The following is an 18,673-nucleotide window of genomic DNA, read 5'->3' on the forward strand; positions in this document are numbered from 1 at the left end:
AGAGGAGGAAGCAGCCTTCCTGCCGAGCAGAGAGCCTGATGCGGGGCTCGATCCCAGGACTCTGGGATCATGACCAGAGCCGAAGGCAGAGGCTTTAACCCACCAAGCCACCCAGGCGCCCAGAAGCTAATATTTTAAATAAACAACTGATAAAGAAGGATAAAAGCTTGGCACCAAAGAAATGGTAAATAAAGAAATTGGGAAAATATTAGATAAACAATGAAAACTCAAAGTCTTAGCTATACAATAGAGTGTATCATTAAGGGCTTTCTGGAGAATGTGGCATGACCTGAGTTTTGAGGGCCAAGGAGGAGTTAGTAGACAGAACAGCATGTATAGATATAGCAAGTTGTGTTGTGGGGTGCCGTGGGTTAAAGCCGCTGCCTTCAGCTCAGGTCATGATCTCCGGGTCCAGGATGGAACCCCTTGTCAGGCTCCCTGCTCAGTGGGGAGCCTGCTTCTCCTTCTTCTTCTACCCCTCTCCCTGTCTTTGGTCTCTCTCAAATAAATAAATAAAATCTTAAAAAATTTAAAAAAAAAAAAAAAGACCATGTAGGCACACTGCATGATGTCAATCATAATTAAGAAGTTTGCCTCCTCTTGTCTGCCTAAGCAATAAGAAGTGGGTATAGACTGGAATGCTCTTAGGGCCTCCAGAATGGAAAAGAACTGGGTTTGGAGCATCCGTTCAATCTTACAGCAAAGGAAATACAGTTAAATGAACAGGAGACACACACATTAGGAAATTTTCTAATGACCATCCAGTTGGAGAACCTATCAGGTTTTTTGTTTGCTTGTTTGTTTTTATGTTGGACTCCAATACCTAGCCCTTTACCACCTGAACTGGGGTAAAGAGAGTATGATCTCTGGTGTAGACTGCCTCAGCTCAAAGTTGGGTGGGCTCCACTACTTATCAGCTCTGCGGCATGGGGCAATTGACTTCACCCTGCTTTTACCCAGTTTCCTCATATGTAAAATGGGGCTAATAATAGAACCTAGGTCATGACATTGATGTGTAGATTAAAGAATAAACTATATGTCCAGTGTTTAAAACAGTACCTAGCAAACAATGAGCATGCTATAAATGTTAACTATTCATTTAAAGAAAGACTTTTTCTTGTATTTTTTGTTTTGTTTTGTTTTTGCATTTCTTTGGTTGGTTGATTGCTCTGTGTTTTAATGAAGATCGGTATCTGATGCTGCCAGATGGAAACCAGAGAAGAGTAAACAACAAGGGATCTTCATGGATGGACACACACCATGCTTTGCTCGGCTGTTCCAGGCAGTGACCCATCAGTACATGTCACTCAGGGAAGAAGAAAGCACAGTGGTATATCCTGGCACCAACAGCATAGCATCTCCCTGAACGACAAGCAGCTGGGCTGGAACAAAGCCAGGGAAGGAATGCAATCTCTTTGGGGAAAAAAAAAATTACAACACATCTTCCCATTTTGACAGCCCAGGGAAAAGAGGCAGCTATATAGAATAAAGCAGCAAATGCGCTTTGAGATCTTCCAATGAGAAGCAGTGGAGAAGCACACCCTATTATTGTGCAAAACCCCTACTTAGATGTACACCCAGAGCTTTGGCCGTCGCCCGAAATGTGCTGTTAAAAGGAGAGGAGTTTGACTGCTTTTCCCTGATGGGCACATAAAATTCTTTCTTTTCTCTGGGTTTGGCTCGTGCTGCTACAGCTGTTGCTGAAGAAAGCCCCTGAATAAGAATTTCTCCATTGCAACCTGAACATGTTCACCCTTCTAAGAACGCTGTGTCTGAATCATTTTTAGATTCATGAAGTTTTTATCAGCCACAAAGGTAACAAAATAAAATATAATCCATTATGTATAACCATTTATAACCAAATTATAGTGATAAGAGGCAGAAACCAAGAAAAGAGGAGAAAGAAAGGGAAAGAGAGAACACCGACAGAGAAAAAGAGAGAGAAATGCAGAAAAGAAGAAAGACGCACACGCCCGCTGGAAATAATAAGAAAAATGTGAGCTAATATTTATGCAGAGGTTCACGTTCTCTCTCCCTTCAGACGACAGAACGTTTATTTAATGAGTCTCTCTCTATCAACATGTCAAGCAAAACAGCTGCACCTTCTGGGCTCTAGCTCAGGGAAAGGAACTAAAGTGTCATGTCCCCACAAAGCGTCCTAAGCTAGGTGTCTCAAGTAGATTGCACAGGGAAAGCAAAAATTCCAAATAACCAGAATCTCCTCCCTCCCAAGAATTGCCTGTGCCATCTAGTGGCAGCTGGTAATATAACCTCCCAGAGGTGTGGATGCAATTATTAGAGCTTCTGATTTCATCTTCTATAGACTTAGAAACACCTGTGTTGGAGGGGAGGCGGGAGGGGGGTGTTGGGGGGTTGGGGGTGGCTAAATGGGTGACAAGGACAGCACTTGTGATGAGCACTGGATATTGTATGTAAGTGAAGAATTCCACTCCTGAAACTAATACTACACTGTATGTTAACTAACCGGAATTTAAATAAAAACTGAGGGAAAACAAAAAAGAAAGAAAGAAAGACGTTAATGAACCACCTGGTCACAGGATTCTCAGTACTGGAAGAGAACATAAGGAGACCAGTGGTCTTGACGCTGACCACAAAAAGGAATCCCATGAAGAGCTCTTTAAAAATCTGTCAGTATGTGGGTCTCGTGCCCAAATACTTATGACGCTAAAAAATGATTTTTATAAAACAACTCACTTTACTCAAATAAGAGGAATCAGAATTTCAAGATTCCTGGAAAGGATAGTTTTTAAAAGCTCTTCAGGTGTTTTAAGCTGAATCTACCCTTAAAGACCAATGAGCTAATCCAACCCCACCTTGTTCTAGCATGTGGAAAGGAAGAATGAATTACTATTCAGCACTCAGTTGCTGGAGGGACAGAGATAGGAAAGGAGGCCCTCAACCAAATTGTGGGGTCTTGCTAGAGCGAGGGGACGGTCACATGCCTGAAGGAGCAGGGCAAGAGAGAGGCAAGAAGCACCACCCAGACAGGTATTACAACTTCCTTTATTTGTTAATTTTTTTTTTCTTTTGACATCTCCCAGCTTGTTAAAAGATATGAATCAGCAGGCAGATGAAGAGACATATAGGGCTAGGTCTGGGGAAAGCATGGAGCTTCCATACCTTTCCCAGTTTTGCCTCCCTCCCCAGTCCCCACGTGTTGACCCCATGACTTCCCTTTAGAATGGATTTGTTTTGCTCTTTTCTTCTCCTCTCCTGTCTCCTGAAATACATCCCAAAACATTCAAACTAAATCAATATATGTTGACATAAATCAACTTTGTATTCATTTGAAAAGATAATTCTACAGTAAAAAATAATAAAGTATACATCTCCCCAAATAAATAGAATGTAGGTTTTTAAGAATATTTTTGTGACATTTATTAAATTTCTTTTCAGCAGCTTCTTTGTGTATAAATTTTCCTGGCATTAGGAGGTATAAAGATGGATTCTTCTTTATCTATAACCTGCCTTAATTCAACAAAGATTTAGAACAAAAGTAGATGCAAAACAGTTTTTTTTTTTTTTAATTTTAAATCAGAATGAGAGGTAATGAAAACCAAACAGTAAGACAAAATCAGGAAGAGTTAGTACATGGCTCCATAATTAGATCTTACACAAATTCTGTTGTGCTTATTAGAGCTTTTTTTTTTTTTAAGGGAGAAATGATCAGTTACAAGATTCGCATTCCTTATTTGATAAAAACAGAGCAGTTGTCCAGAATAAGAGCAGTTTTCTTAGACAGCAAATAAATGAAGTAAATCCCACATCGTACTGGGTGGTGATAAGTGCTATGAAGAAAAGGATAGGAGTCAGTATTAAAGGGGGTGACTAGGAAAATTGCTGCAGGGAACGTAGGGCACCGAACCATGCAGCCATCTGCATAGTAAGTTTATTTCTTACTCACGTGAAGCCCAGTGCAGGTCAACGTGATGATTCTAATCCACACAATAATTCAGGACCCCAGGCCTTTTCCACCTTGTGGCCCTCCTCTCTCCCCCCGCCCCCCAGGATCACCGAGGTCCTTCTCTCCATCCAGCTGGAGAAGTGGGAAGAGGAGGAGTGCGGGTGGGCAACACTCCTCTACCTAAGGAGACAGGCATCACCCTCTCCCATTCTAAAGGGGAGACCCAGTCATACAGCTCCATCTGGGTGATGGTGCCGCAGCCCTGGGAAATGTAGGCAAGTGGTGTGCCCAAGAAGAAGGGCAGACTGTGCATACAGATGAGCTTTCGCAGCTCCTACCCACAACCGGGGAAGCTACTGCAGTTATCAAGAGGGAAGATCGTGCTGACGGGGACTGGGGTGATGACAGTAGAGCTGGGGAAACTGAAAGGATTCAGAGTTGATTCTGAGTCAGAGCTGACAAGGTTGACTGAAGAATCAGATGTTGAGGATGAGAAAATGAGAGGAGCCAAGCCTAATTAAAGCCCAGACAGATGAACTGCTGAAGTTCAGACAGTCCTGCGGGGGGGCATCCTGAGAAGATTCAATTTGCCTCAGTTCATTCCTATGTGACTCTGATTTGCGGCCAGAGACGAAGGTTGTATTCAAGAACACCCAGGGAACGGAGGCGGGAAACATTAAGATGGTGGCTCTTCCTTGACCATGAAGCTCTTCCGAGAGAGAGACAAAGGGCTTGTTTTTGCAAAGGGCTCTGGAGACAGAGACATACACAGTTTTTAAAAACTCCTCAATAGCCACATGTGTAATGGGAAATCTGGACATTTTCTCCTGTAAATCATAGTGCCTGAGGAAGCAGCAAATACCACGGACACTTCTGGTGCATTGGGGCAACCTGCTGGGTGGAACCTTCTGGTAAAAAACCTATAAAAGACACATTCTAAGAAATACTTGGTGCCGGGGATGGGGCATTTTGGTGACAAGGATCTGAATTTTTGAGAAATAATAAGAATGTTTTGAGTTCCCTGCCAATTTGTCTTTAGAAGAAAGGAAAGAAAGGGAGGGAGGGACTACTTGAGTCCCCCACGTGGCGGGGGGGGGGGGGGGACACATGCGCGCGCGAACACACACACACACACACACACACACACACCTCAGGTGGTGAATTCTGTGCTCAGTGACAAAAAAGGAGAGATGTGGTAAATTGGGGGGGGGGGGGGGGGGGGGGGGATGGACGTTGCTTGCTAAATACTTTTCTTCATATCTTTTGCTTCCAAAAGTCTAAGGCCATTTTCGGGACAGGGATAAGAGAAAATACTCCTAAGAGATCAAATATGCAAGTCAAATATGAAAACATGAAGGCAAAAGGATTTTTCTTGGATTAAATGAGATTTTCCTCAGCTGGAAGGGACAGGCAGGAAGAAAGTTCACTGTTGCCATAAGAGACTATTTCCCACAAGGAAGGAGGCTGACGGAAGGCAACGTTCTTTAAAATTTTTGCTGTATTCTTCAGCATGGATTTTTTTTTTTTTGCATTAATTCATTTTTTTTTAATTTCTCACTGGAATACGATTCATAATACTGAGTTTTGTGGCTCCCCTTAGTCGTCCTCATCCTGCTGTCTGGATGCAGGACACCACAGAGAGATAGCAGTGTCCCAAGCATGCCACACCACTAGACCCCAAGGGTCCTGCCAGTGTGATCATGGGCACCTGCACCCAGTGGCAACCTCAGTGGACAGATGACCTACAAATAGAGGCTCCTCTGTTCCCCCAAATTTTGCACATGTAAGAACTTGGAATAGAGGAGTTAAGTAAACCTTAAGGAAAAAATGGAGGAAAGGAAAAAATGAGGTTAGTAACAAAATTGATATTAAGAGTAAAAAATAATTTAAGGTCTGTTTCTTGCCCATAGAGATCACGAACTGATGTTCCCGACCATTTTACCAATAATCCTCAACACTGGCTGCACAGGAGAATCACCTAGAGGGCTTATTATACATACCAAAGACACAGCCCCCCCCCCCCCCCCCCCGCGAGGCTCCGATTTAACTGGTATGTTTTAAAAGCTCCCCCAGTTATTCTAACGTGTGGCAGGGGCTGAAAGCCACTGCCTTGTGCTAACAATCATTGATGGAGCACGCCATGTGCGCTCTGACAGCTGGGCCTAGCCAAGGTCCAGCAAAACGGCAGCCTCCTGTCCCTGTCTTCCCTTCTGAATCGGCTTCAAAACAAATCTCAGTGCATACTGCGATGAAGCATAACACAAAACCTAACACATGAGAAAAAGTGAGAAAGCTTGAAAACACAATTCAAAAAACAAATTTGAGAGAATCCCTTCACCTACAGCACACAGAGTGCCAACTCTTTAAAAAGTAGATTTGCAGGGCACCTGGGTGGCTCAGTGGGTTATGCGTCCCCTTGATTTCTGCTCAGGTCCTAACCTCGGGGTCTTGGGGTTGAGACCCATGTCGTAGGGCTCTGTACCCAGTGGAGAGTCTGCTTGAGATTCTCCCTCCCCCTGTCCCTCTGCCCCTCCCCTCTGCGCTCGTTCTCTAAAATAAATAAATAAAGCTTTTAAAAAAAATCAAGATAAAAAAATAAAAAGTGTGGACTTTTTAAAAGATTTTATTTATTTATTTATTTATTTATTTGAAAGAGAGAGAGAGAGAGAGAGAAGACAGAGACAGCAAGAAAGGGAATACAAGCAGGGGGAATCAGGAGAGAGAGAAGCAGGACTCCCGCTGAGCGGGGAGCCGGATGTGGGGCTCCATCCCAGGACCCTGAGCCGAAGGCACACGCTTAACGACTGAGCCACCCAGGTGCCCCTAAAAAGTGTGTTTTAATTTACAGGATCATTTATTTCAAGGTGACAAAGCCATTTTATAGTTAGAGAAGTTAGGTAATAAAGAAAGCGCATTTAGAACAAAATAGGAGAACACTGATTTTAGTTCTTTCTTATGAAATCAATTTATTGTCATAGCTTAAATATTTTCTCTATGCCCCATGCCAGCAATATACACGGCACCACCTTTAATTCTTAAAGCCTAGAGGTAAAGGATATCTCTCTACTTTGTGTTAATACGAACTTGGTTCAGATGAGGTTTAACCCTGGTTTTCAAGGGGCTTATAATCTAATGGACTATTGGTAGTTCAGCACCCAACATCGTGACACCATGACGGATATCCCTGAAATAGCTTGCGAACCAGGTTACAACTTCAGACAGCTTTATTAACCCATCTGTTCACTCATATGAATGAAATCATTCCTCTACAAACTACAAATGACTATCACTTTAAATGACAGCACTGCAAATGAGATGTTCAACTTGAAAGAGTATTTGCCTGCCCCTAGGGAAATGTTACTGCCAGGATAAGTAGAACCAAAAGCAAACTGAAAAAGAACTACTTCCCCTGTTTGCCAAATAAAACCTACAACTGGCTTATGAGTAGGAGAGAGAAAACAGGCAACCATAAGGTCAATGAAAGGTATCGGTAACTAACAAAAATATCCCTTTAGCCATCTATCCAAGTGCTGAAAAAGAATCTTCAAATTCACGACTGGCAATGGATTCCTTTGGATTTAAAGCACCATCTCCCTGTAGACTCTATGTAAATATACACATTTAGTATCCATGTAAAGTCCAAAGCACTGTCACTAACAATTAAATCTAATTAAACTGCTCATATCACTCAAAAGCACTGAGCCCCGAACTTGGAGGAAGATTATACAGAAAAAATGGTAAAGAAGAACAAAAAACAAACAAAACCTTCACTTTATAATTCGATGTAGGATTCACCCTGCCTGTGTTCTTACTACAATCATCTGGACTCCTCCAATGAAGCCACCAGTTTGCCCACTATTTGAAAACCTATTTGAACACCATTTCAGAGAAGCAAGTGATGGAAGATGACTTGGAAATTCATCAGAGAAGTTCTTCATCTTGAACCCACAGACGCGGGCCTGTGAATAGAATTCAAAGGAATTTACTGATATTTTTAATTTCTTATTGAAGTTTTTACAGATATAGTGAAATAGTGTATATATCATTACCTTTGATTTATGATGATCTTTTTTAAAGATTTTATTTATTTATTTATTTGACAGACAGAGATCACATGTAGGCAGAGAGGCAGGCAGAGAGAGAGGAGGAAGCAGGCTCCTCGCTGAGCAGAGAGAGCCCGATGAGGAGCTTGATCCCAGGACCCTGGGATCACGACTTGACCCGAAGGCAGAGGCCTTAACCTACTGAGCCACCCAGGTGCCCCTGATTTATGATGATTGTTAAGCCAGATGCTAGATTCTGTTATTTAATGTGTTAATAAGAAGTGTGTATATTACTACATCACAATTTTTAAATTATTTTGATAACTATATGTCAATGTGATTTGTTTCCCTTGAATCCTTTGTATTTTATTTAAAAATATTATTCTGAGAAGAAACCAAAGCAGTCAAAACACAAAAAAACTCAGGAACCCCTAAACAGAGAAACTTCTCCTTTCATTATAAATATTGGAGAGGAGAAGGGAGTTGGGGGAAATTGGGGGGGGGGGGTGCACCATGAGAGACTATGGACTCTGAAAAACAATCTGAGGGTTTTGAAGTGGCGGTGGGGGGGTGGGAGATTGGGGTACCAGGTGATGGGTATTGTAGAGGGCACAGATTGCATGGAGCACTGGGTGTGGTAAAAAAATAATGAATACTGTTATGCTGAAAATAAATAAAAAATAATTTTTAAATAAATAAATAAACAAATAAATATTGGTTATCAGGTTTCCGTATTCTCTTACTACTTATCCTGAGCATATAATCCTAAAGAGTGTATCAAGGAAGGCAAGAAACAAAACATCCTCTACTAGATTCTTTGCTACTAGTGGCCCTCTGGGCTTTACCTTGGGGGGAAGAAGGCAGACATCCTCTACACTTCATCCAAATAACACATTAAAAGTTATTTTCTGCAGATGATCAAACTTCAGAATTAAGAAAAACTTTCACTTGTCTTTCTTAGAAAAGAAACTGCCCATCACCCATTCATGATAGCTCTACTATTTCGGACTTCTATAGTGACTTGCTGGAGGATTATGGCAATTAACTTAACCTTTTGGAACTTCTACTCTATATGTAAGAAAGCATAAAGCTATGGGTCATTAAACGGTGCAACCACATCTAAGGGTTCTCTAGTGATCAAACGCTGCTATTGCTTAGAATATATTTTGAGACTTCCAAATGATGAATGCTATATGATCATAAAATGGTGTAGCACAGAAGGAGAATTCTGGAAGAAAAGTGCAGCCTAACTCCCATCAGTTGGTATGTCGGGCTGATCTCAAATTCCTAACAGTCAACCGTGTGCTGGCTTCGGATGTGCCACCGGGTTTTTGATTACCAGCCGCTCCCGACCCACAGTGTTGGCTGCTGCCAGGGGCTCAGCTTCACTCTTCCCAGCTTGATCACCACCAAGCTTAAATCTCCGCTGAAGCCCCTGCCAGATTAAGGAGGTAGAACTGAGAGTGGAATGGTAGGACTCTTCTTCTGGCTAATGGGCTGCGGGCAAGCTCTGGTCCTCCACCTGGAACATGGCCCCAGAGAAAGGGAGAGGCATCCTCAATCCCCAGTGCTGACAGATGTGCTGAAGGTGATCTTCCATCTGTTTTATGGGGGAAATGGTGGAGACTCAGTTCTTTAATGGTGATGGCAGGATGCTAACTGCCCATTGTCACAGGACACTCAGAACACCAGGGAGAACCGAACAAGTCCACAGACATCAACTGCACACGAGGACAACCAATGCAATTCAGATACCTCATCCAACATTTAAATCCTTCCTGCAGGAACTAAACGCAGTAATTACATCATCTAAAGAAACAAAGCCCTCCCTTAGAACCAATTAAACTCATTGAAGTCAATTATTCAAACAATTCCTGCCAATCCACAATTCAAACCTTCATGTCAAAAGATTTTGTTTATAAACTGACTAATGGCTTCCAGAAATGAGCTCTCTGGAAACATTATAAAGTCCCAATCCAGAGCGTCACAGGCCTCAAGGGGATTTTTCAGCTTTGTCCCCCCAACAGTCTGCATCTTATAGATGAGGAATCCAGAGATCATGGAGTTTTAAGGGACTTCTGAGGTGGAAATAGGACCGGACTCGCAAGCTAGGGCTGTATAGACAATATTCTTATTTCACACATACAGGAAAAGTATAAACTAAGCTTTTTAGGAATTACATTAACAGGCCAACAAATTCATTGTGTACATGTGTACTGTGGAGCTCAAATTGCAGATGATGTTTTGATGGTACAAAAATCCAGCAACCCTGCTTTCAATCTTCCCAGGAATCCAACTTTGGGTAATTATGGTCGTGGCTCACCATTGAAAGAAGAGAGGCTCTTATTCTAACATTTGATATACCCTGTAACCATTAATGAGGCCAATAAATGCCCTTCCCCATGCCCCCCGCCCCCGTAAGCATCCCGGAACTTGCTGCTGATGCAATATTTTACATATATATATATATATATATATATTTCTCTTTCCCCCTCCTTCCTTCTTTCATTTCCTCCTCCCTACACCCTTTCTTTCCTTCCTACTTTCCTTCCTTCCTTCCTTCCTTCTCTCCTTCCTTCTTTTCATTCTTCTGACAGCATGGGGAAAGGCAAGTATAACCAAGGTGGTCCTGTGACTGGTTTATGCCTCTGTCTTCCTTTTTTATGATTTTTGGCTAAACCTAGATTTCCCTACTTTTGATTGCTCCCTACCTAATATTTATTTACTTGCCTCTATGACCTCTCAAATGGAAAAGTCAACGTGCTAGCAGATAATATATTAGGGGAGGCTGTTTTCCTCTCATGGACACATGAAAATGGAGCAGCCCTGTTTCTGGGTCTCTCCACTGATGGGAAGCCAACACACAGGGAGGAAAGCATTCATTCCTGAGATGCATCAGGGAGCAAACCAGTGCCGACACACCGCCACCTACACGGTTCCCAAGAGATTCGATCTGTGCTCTACAAAGTTCGCTAGCCAGAAGTGCAAAGGAAACTCAGCAGCAGTTAAGCACCTCATTCCTCAAATCAAACTGACCCTAGGTGCTGGGAGGGAAAAGGGGAAACCTCTTTCCTTTTTAATCCTGGGATATATATTCTTCCGTCTAAAAGGTAATCAAACTAAAGGTTTTCCCTCTTTGAGGCTGTTTGCCTTGATCCAGGCCTTAGAGATAAGCTTTCCCATCACCTATAAATTTGCTGTGTGGACTAAATAATTTTTCAAATGTTAAAATAGTGATTTTCTTACTAAGCTCTCCAGTGAACAAACTGCAATAATCCTTAATAATCTATTGCAACTTTAATTTCCCAAATGTGTACAAAAGTATACATGAAAAGTATGAATCTTCAGTCCACTAATCTCTTAGATATCCTAGAAAAATCTCAGTAACCTTACTTGGAAAGGAAAGAATTTTACTTTTTTTCTACAGATATAAAAATAAACCTTTCTACCCTTTCTTTCTGGCTGTGAGATGCAACCATAAATTAAAAAGGTAAAAGGGATAGGGGAGTGGGAAAGGTGATACAGGTGCAGTAGTGAACCCAAGTTTTTAACCCAGAGTTCCCAAAGAGAAACATCACTTTCCCAAGAGAGAATGCGTCAGTCATTGTTTAAAAACTAGGTGGAATCTGTACACGGGTACATCCATTGGTTTAGTTCTGCTCACCAGGCACCTTTAATCTCTCAAGGCAATGGTACCCGTACACACAAAACCACCGTGACCACAGCAGGTGCTGCAGGAGTAGATGGGGAGAACAGGCAGCATGTTAATCGGGAGATGGTTGGAAAACCACAATCTGTCGGGCCTTGGAAAAGAAATGTGGTCATGAGGAAACTCAGCCTGCAATCAGAGACCGAGTTTACATGGTATGGGTCTGAATGATAACGACGAGCCCAGATATATGTTGCCATCCTGCCTCACTTTTCAAATAGAAAGGATGATTTTGCCTAACTATGGCACTTGAAACATTATAATAATACTTTACACTGACAACTGGCCCGTCTCCCCCACTAAATCAGAGGAGGTGTGTCCCTTCCTCTAGCACAAAGGGGAAAGTTATACTCATGATCTAACAAACAGTATAATTCAGTCCTGATCTCTTCTTTTCTTTTTCTTTCTTCTCTTTCAACCTTGGAGAATAGCCAATTTGTGCAACTAAAAACGAATCATGCAAGCAAGCCGAAGAAAAAGGTTGTAGAGCAAATCAGATATTTAATAAAGGAAGGAAAAGGCCATTTCAATGCAGATTCAATTAGTTTCAAGTCCAAAGGTTTCCCACAGGTCCCCAGCAAAGACCTGTGAGTTATACAGAGTGAGGTTCAGATGCCCTTTTTTTTTTTAAAAGAGAACTAGGACATATCCCTATGGTCCCTGACATAGGCAGGAAAACTGATTTAGTGGCCTAATTCCATTCTCAAAATTTGAAACTCCAGTATTGCATTGGTGCCTTCTGGGCATTTTCCTGACATTTCACTGATGCTAAACTGTTCTCCATTTGGCTTTTTACAAATTGATACATATAGCTGCAAGCACAAACACGTGTAAAAGTAAATTTACTATCCAAACTCTTGAATGAAGAAAGACAAACTGTGGAGGAAAGAAAACTGGAAAAGAGAAATCAGACTTCGCTTTAAAGGGGGCAGGGGGGCATCACAATGTACTAAACAACAGCTAAGACTATCTTAAACACAAAGACAGCAAGTCATTCAAAGAATGCCAGTACCAAGAGGTGGCTTAGAGGAACAGAGTGTAATTTCCACCAGCTTCCTCAGACCACATAACTTAACATGCACAATTGCCGTTTGTCTTATGTGAAGTGTTTTGCAAATGCAGGCTGAGACAATGCCATTCTGTGTTCCACCGCATCAGACAGCTGCCTGAGCCACTCCCAAGTACAAATCATGGCGCTACCACAAAATTCAGATGACTCAGCTTGAATCTGTTATATAACAGGATCCACCTATCCTTTGTACCAGCTGCTTGGAAGACCCCAGAGTGCAAATCCTCCTGCTGAATATCTAAATGGCTAAGGGCAGAAGGCGAGAAAGAGGTGACCATGAGCTAGCTGGGAAGGGGCGGGGGATGGGGGGCCACTACAGCTCGAGCCACATGAAAGGCAAGGAGGGTGGCAAATTACTTAACAGATGCTTCTGAGAAAGCACTGTATCCATACTTTAAGGAAACGAGAGGGTAGAAGGTGAAGAATATACTTGAAATAGACTTCTGTTCCAGAAATGGTAAGTAACTACTTACAGCTACACAAGAGGTGCTTCAAGGTGCTTTCCATGTGTGTGCTTGTATAGCGTACGGTTCCTTTGCCAAGTAAGGATGAAAAGCCTGCAAAGACAGCCATAGATCCTGCTTTAAGTTTGGTTCCTTGAAACGGACCCTGAGAGAGGCTGTGGGTAGGAGGTGGTTGCAAGGCCACCCTCTGGAATAAGGCCGGTGGAGGAGAAGGGGAAGACAAAGCCCTTGGGGCTGCTGATCACAATGCAGTTGCAACAGAGGACCCCGCCTCCCCCCTCCCCCACACCCCTAGCCCCCCAACTCCCCACCTCTCGCTGCTCTGCATCTAAGGGTCCCCTTCAGAGCGCTCCATGATGGAAGCAAAGGGTCAGGGCACATGTACTCCTCAAAATGAGGAGTCATTGGATGCTCTTCCAAGACACTGTTAAGAAAATGAAAAGGCCACCCTCAGCACTACCCTGCCTGGCCCCTGGTGTGATGGTCGAGGCTTTATGAAAGAGCTCGGAGTTAGGCCCCTTGATGAGAAGGTGTAAAGTGGAATTATTCTGCCTGAAGAAAATCAAACTAAAGTTTTAAAACATAAAAAGACCGGTCGTGACTAGTTGTTCTCCACCTTGCTTAAAACATGTCTAAACTTCTGGTCGAGAGATATTTAGGTTCAATCTAAGAAAGAACTCCTAGAAGTAGGAGGATATTAAAACAAAACAAAACAAACAAACAAACAAACAAAAAACCCTAATTGACTGCCAAAAGAAGTAGGAATGCTCCTTTCCTGGAGGGATCTCCGGTGAAACAGCTGCCCATGAGTAGAGATTGTGATAGGTCAGAGCAAACAGACATTTCTCTTTCCTTCCTTTTTGTTGTTTCCTTTTTTTTTTTTTTTTTTTTTTTTTTTTTTTGTAGCTCAGGAAATACATTACGGGCTGTGATGTGTCAAATATAAACTGGAGGCTAGGATAATTCACAGAATTTACTTGTTACCATTTAGCACCATAGCTTTTGATATTCAAGTTCCCCTCCCCCCCCACCCCCCCACCCCCCCACCCCCGCTCCTGCTCTCCTTGTCTCACCACGTACTTTTCAAACTTCAGTCAGAAAGACAGTCATATTGGAGAAGTTGTTTTCTTTCTTTCTTTCTTTCTTTCTTTTTTTTTTTTAAGATTTTATTTATTCATTTGACAGACAGAGCAGACAAAGATCACAAGTAGGCAGAGAGGCAGGCAGAGAGACGGGGGTGAGGCAGGGTCCCTGCCAAGCAGAGAGCCTGATGCGGGGCTTGATCCCAGGATCCTGGGATCATGACCTAAGCCGAGGGCAGACGCTTTAACACACTGAGCCACCCAGGTGCCCCTGTTTTCTTCTTCTTTTTTTTTTTTTTTTAATGCAGATTCAACCTAAACCCCCTGACTCAAAATCTCTAGCAGTAAAGTCTGAAACTCTGTATTTTTAATAAGTTCCTAAGATGGCATATAATATATCAGAATGACTGTTCTAGAATTTGAAGTCACTCGGGGAAAAGGTTTTATATAGCTCCTTGGACTCCAAGTCCTGTCCCTCGGGGGACAGAAAATTCAGCCTGAGAATTTGAGCTCTGCTTTCTCAGCCTACCCTGGGAGCTGCTCTGGCCCCCAGCTCTGAGGCTCAACCCAGGGTTGGGACCATGACAAAGGAGCCAACTCCTCCCTGCAGCTAGAGCCCTTGATCATGTGATGGGTTCTAGATGATTCTACGCGGCCGTGACTGAATTCCTGAAGTTATACTGCTAAATTCATACTGCTCTATAGGAACAGCTTCTCCCCCCTTCTTATTACAAACTAAACTTCTCACACAGTTACTCACCTGTGCATTTGAATTCTTTCCTCTCGTGGCAAATAGAAAGGAAAAAAGAAGTACGAAAAACGTGGCTACCAGGCAAGTTAGAAAATTCTGAAGTTTTTCTTTTAAATAATTGAAAAGTACCTGCTGTGAGGCAATTCTGAAGCTTAAAAGACAGACTATATGGGCCACAGTGTCTCTCTGTTGGTGACTTTCCCCTGCCAGGAAGCAGGACTGCCAGATATGCCAAAAGAAAAAGAAAAAAAAAAAAAACCTCAAAATGGGACGATATTTTAGGGGCTTTGGCAACACATCATCTCCCTTCCATAGGTGAGTTTTATATGGTTGACTGGAGATAGAAGAAAATGGAGTCCTTCTGATTAATGAATCCCTGCTGCAAGAAGTCTGTTCTTGTAAGGGACACTTTCCATTTCTACCTTCATTATGCATTTTAAGAATATAGAGAAATGGGGATCTGCGTAATTTTAACAATGCAGTGTAGGTACATATTTTCGACAATAAAGGGGAGAGTCTCCTTTTCCTTTTCCTTGTAAAGACATAGGCTAACATGACTGACCAAGATCCCCTCTCAAATATTAAGTGCTGAGAGGAAAAGACAGTTTCAATGTTTGTACATTTTTTACCAACTTTCTATACTCACCATCTTCAATCTCCAAAGAAAACCCCAGCACACCTGTGTTTCACATGATAGCGGCTCTCCCCCAGCAGGTACACTTACAGAAAAGAATCTGTCAGCACACTAATAACAGTCCTGACAAGGGAGGGAGGAAATGCTGCCAGCACCATAGGAAATACTATCTCTGGGAAATTAAAAGTGTACTGTAGTGAGTGAGGGTGTATGTGTGTTGATGTTCTCGCTTCCTTCACTGGCATTTGCTCCTGTCAATCCATGAATTCTCCACTATGAATGAAATAGAAAATTGCTTCAGTATTAAAATGTCCCAGCTGGATGTTAAGCCAACAACATGGGGATTTTAAACTCAGGCTTAGATAACTCTTGCTTTATGCTTCTTTGTTGGAAAGGAAATGGGGCACTCTCTGCAATAGATGTAATACTTAGGAGCAAACTGAAAAAAGTAACCGTAGTTTGCTTAAGTTCGCGTGTGTGTTTTGCTTTGTTATGGGGGACAATTTTCTAGGGGGAAAAAAAAAGAGTGAGAGAGAGGGACGATGGAGTCTTCTGATCTACCTTCTACCAAAGGTCAATGACCTAGTTGCCAAGAAAGCTCTATGGAATTTGTGGGAAGAAAGCGAGAAGGCTTGGTTGTTAGAAGGGCAGAGGCAAAGGGAACACCAAGAACCAAAAGTATGTTGCTCCATTAACAGCAGACACTAGTAGCAGTTACTAGAGCTGCCATTATGAATTGGAGTCATTCACTGGCCACCAAAATTAGTCCTCGCTCTTTCACTGTGGCCAGACACTCAGTAACTCAGCAGAAGACTTTCTCGCAGGCTTCTGGACAGATAGAGGTGGCAATGTGACCGAATCCTCACCAGTGGCATAATGTGGAAGTGGTGGTTTCCACTCCCTGGTCTGGGGACAAAGGCATGTGCCCCCCTGTGTTTTCCTGACCTTCCCCCAAACTGGAATACAGCTATGCCATGACCAGTTCTTACTGGTTATCTTACAGGCAAAGATAATATGCTGAGGGAAGAACAAACAATAGGATGAAATGAAGAGAAAAATAAATGTATTTATTTCACTGATTATGTTTTTGAACTTCTTTGTAAGTTAGCTTTCATCCTAACTAGTACACATTATAATATTCTGAAACTAAGGTCTTAGAATAGAACTAAAGAGCTCTCAGACCATACCCATTTTCTCAGTTTAACATAGAGCTTACCAGAGTTCTAGAAGTAGTCTGTTTCAAAGGCACTAATACAGTGATTATTTCCTGAGAGTTTACACAAGGCACTTAAGAAAAGGAACACCATAATATTTTCTCTAAAAAAAAAAATTACTCTAAATTTATAAGAAATGGAATGAGCCTTGAAAAATCAACAATCAAAAGTATATTAACCACAAATGTATTCAGCCACCATAGCCACAGATGAACATAGTACTCTTAGGGGTTGAATTGTGCCCCCCTCCCCCCACCCCAAATTGATATGTTGGAGTCCTAACTGCCAGTACCTCAGCATGTGGACATACTTGGAGATAATAGGTTCTATTTTTTTTTTTTTTTTAAGATAATAGCTTCTTTAAGGATGTAATTAAGGTGATAGGAGGTCATTAGAGTGGGTACTTATCTATGACTGGTGTCCTTCTAAGAATTGATTAGGAAACAGAAACACATGAAGACACAGGGGGAAGACAGCCACGTGCAAGCTAAAGAGAGAGGCTTCAGAAGAAACCCACCTCACAAGCACCTTTATCTTGGCTATCCAACCTCCAGAACTGTGAAACAATAAACATCTGTCATTTAAGCCACACAATCTTGTGGTCCTTTCTTATGACAGCCCTAGAAAACTACCACACATATGTCAAGGTCAGTCATTTTTCTTTTGAGCCGGGGCTAAGGAGAATTTCTTTGGGTTGCTTCTCTAACAAAATGAAACAAAACAAACGAAAGAAATGAGTTCTGCATGATTTCTCCTAATTCAGATTGATGGGTTCTTCTGGCTAACAAAGAGAGAACTTGTTCATACTTTGACTATATCTGAACTTTCAGAAGACTTCTATACCCTCTCCAAAATAAGTCTGGATCCATGCCTCATGCTACGTTCAAACGTGAACTCCAGATAGACTAAAGACCTAAATGTAAGGTGTAAAAAGATAGGGGTGCCTGGGCTAAGTCGTGATCAGGTCATGATCCTAGTCCCACAATGGGCTCCCTGCTCAGCAGGAAGCCTGCTTCTCACTCTCTCTCTCCCCCTGCTTGTGCTCCCTCTTTCGCTCTGTCTCTCTCTCTGTCAAATAAATAAATAAAATCTTTTTAAAAAGTAAAAAGATAATAAAATAAAATGCAGAAAGCCATATTTGCCACTTAGGAGTACCACTTAGGAGTCTTAGGAGTCCACAAGACTTCTTGGACATGAAGATAAATCCTCAAACCACAAGTTGGATGGGTTTAACTTCATTAAAATGAGGAATTCCAGTACAATGAAAGATGCCCTCGAAAAAGCTAACAGACCAACAGAGATTCTGCAACATCTAGAGCCAAAGAAGATTAATATCTACAATAACCTACCCACTCCCACAAAAAACAAAAATAAAACAAAAACAACTCCTGCCAACCAACAAGAAAATAATGCAATACTCAATAGAAAAACGAGCAAATGATATGAACAAATAAATCTCAGAGAAAGGCCGGACGTCTAATTAGTATGAAACAAAGCCCAACATCCTTAGCAAGAAAAATACTGAAAGCTTAACCATCAATGATCTTTCCACACTGTCCATTAGAATTGCAAAAACTACAACTCTTGATAATAACTAGTGTTGGAAAGGACATGGAAATGACAGAAACTAGTAGATACTATTGGAGGGAATATAAACTAGTCCAGTAGTTCTGCAAAGCATTCTAAAGGGACTAGAGAAACCAAGTGCAAGATGTCCTTTGATCTAGCAATCTGCTTCTGGGAAGAGTAGTCCCCCGTTATCTGTGGAAGATATGTTCGAAG

The sequence above is a fragment of the Mustela lutreola genome, chromosome 3 (assembly GCF_030435805.1).
Source record: "Mustela lutreola isolate mMusLut2 chromosome 3, mMusLut2.pri, whole genome shotgun sequence".
NCBI classification, from domain to species: Eukaryota; Metazoa; Chordata; class Mammalia; order Carnivora; family Mustelidae; genus Mustela; species Mustela lutreola.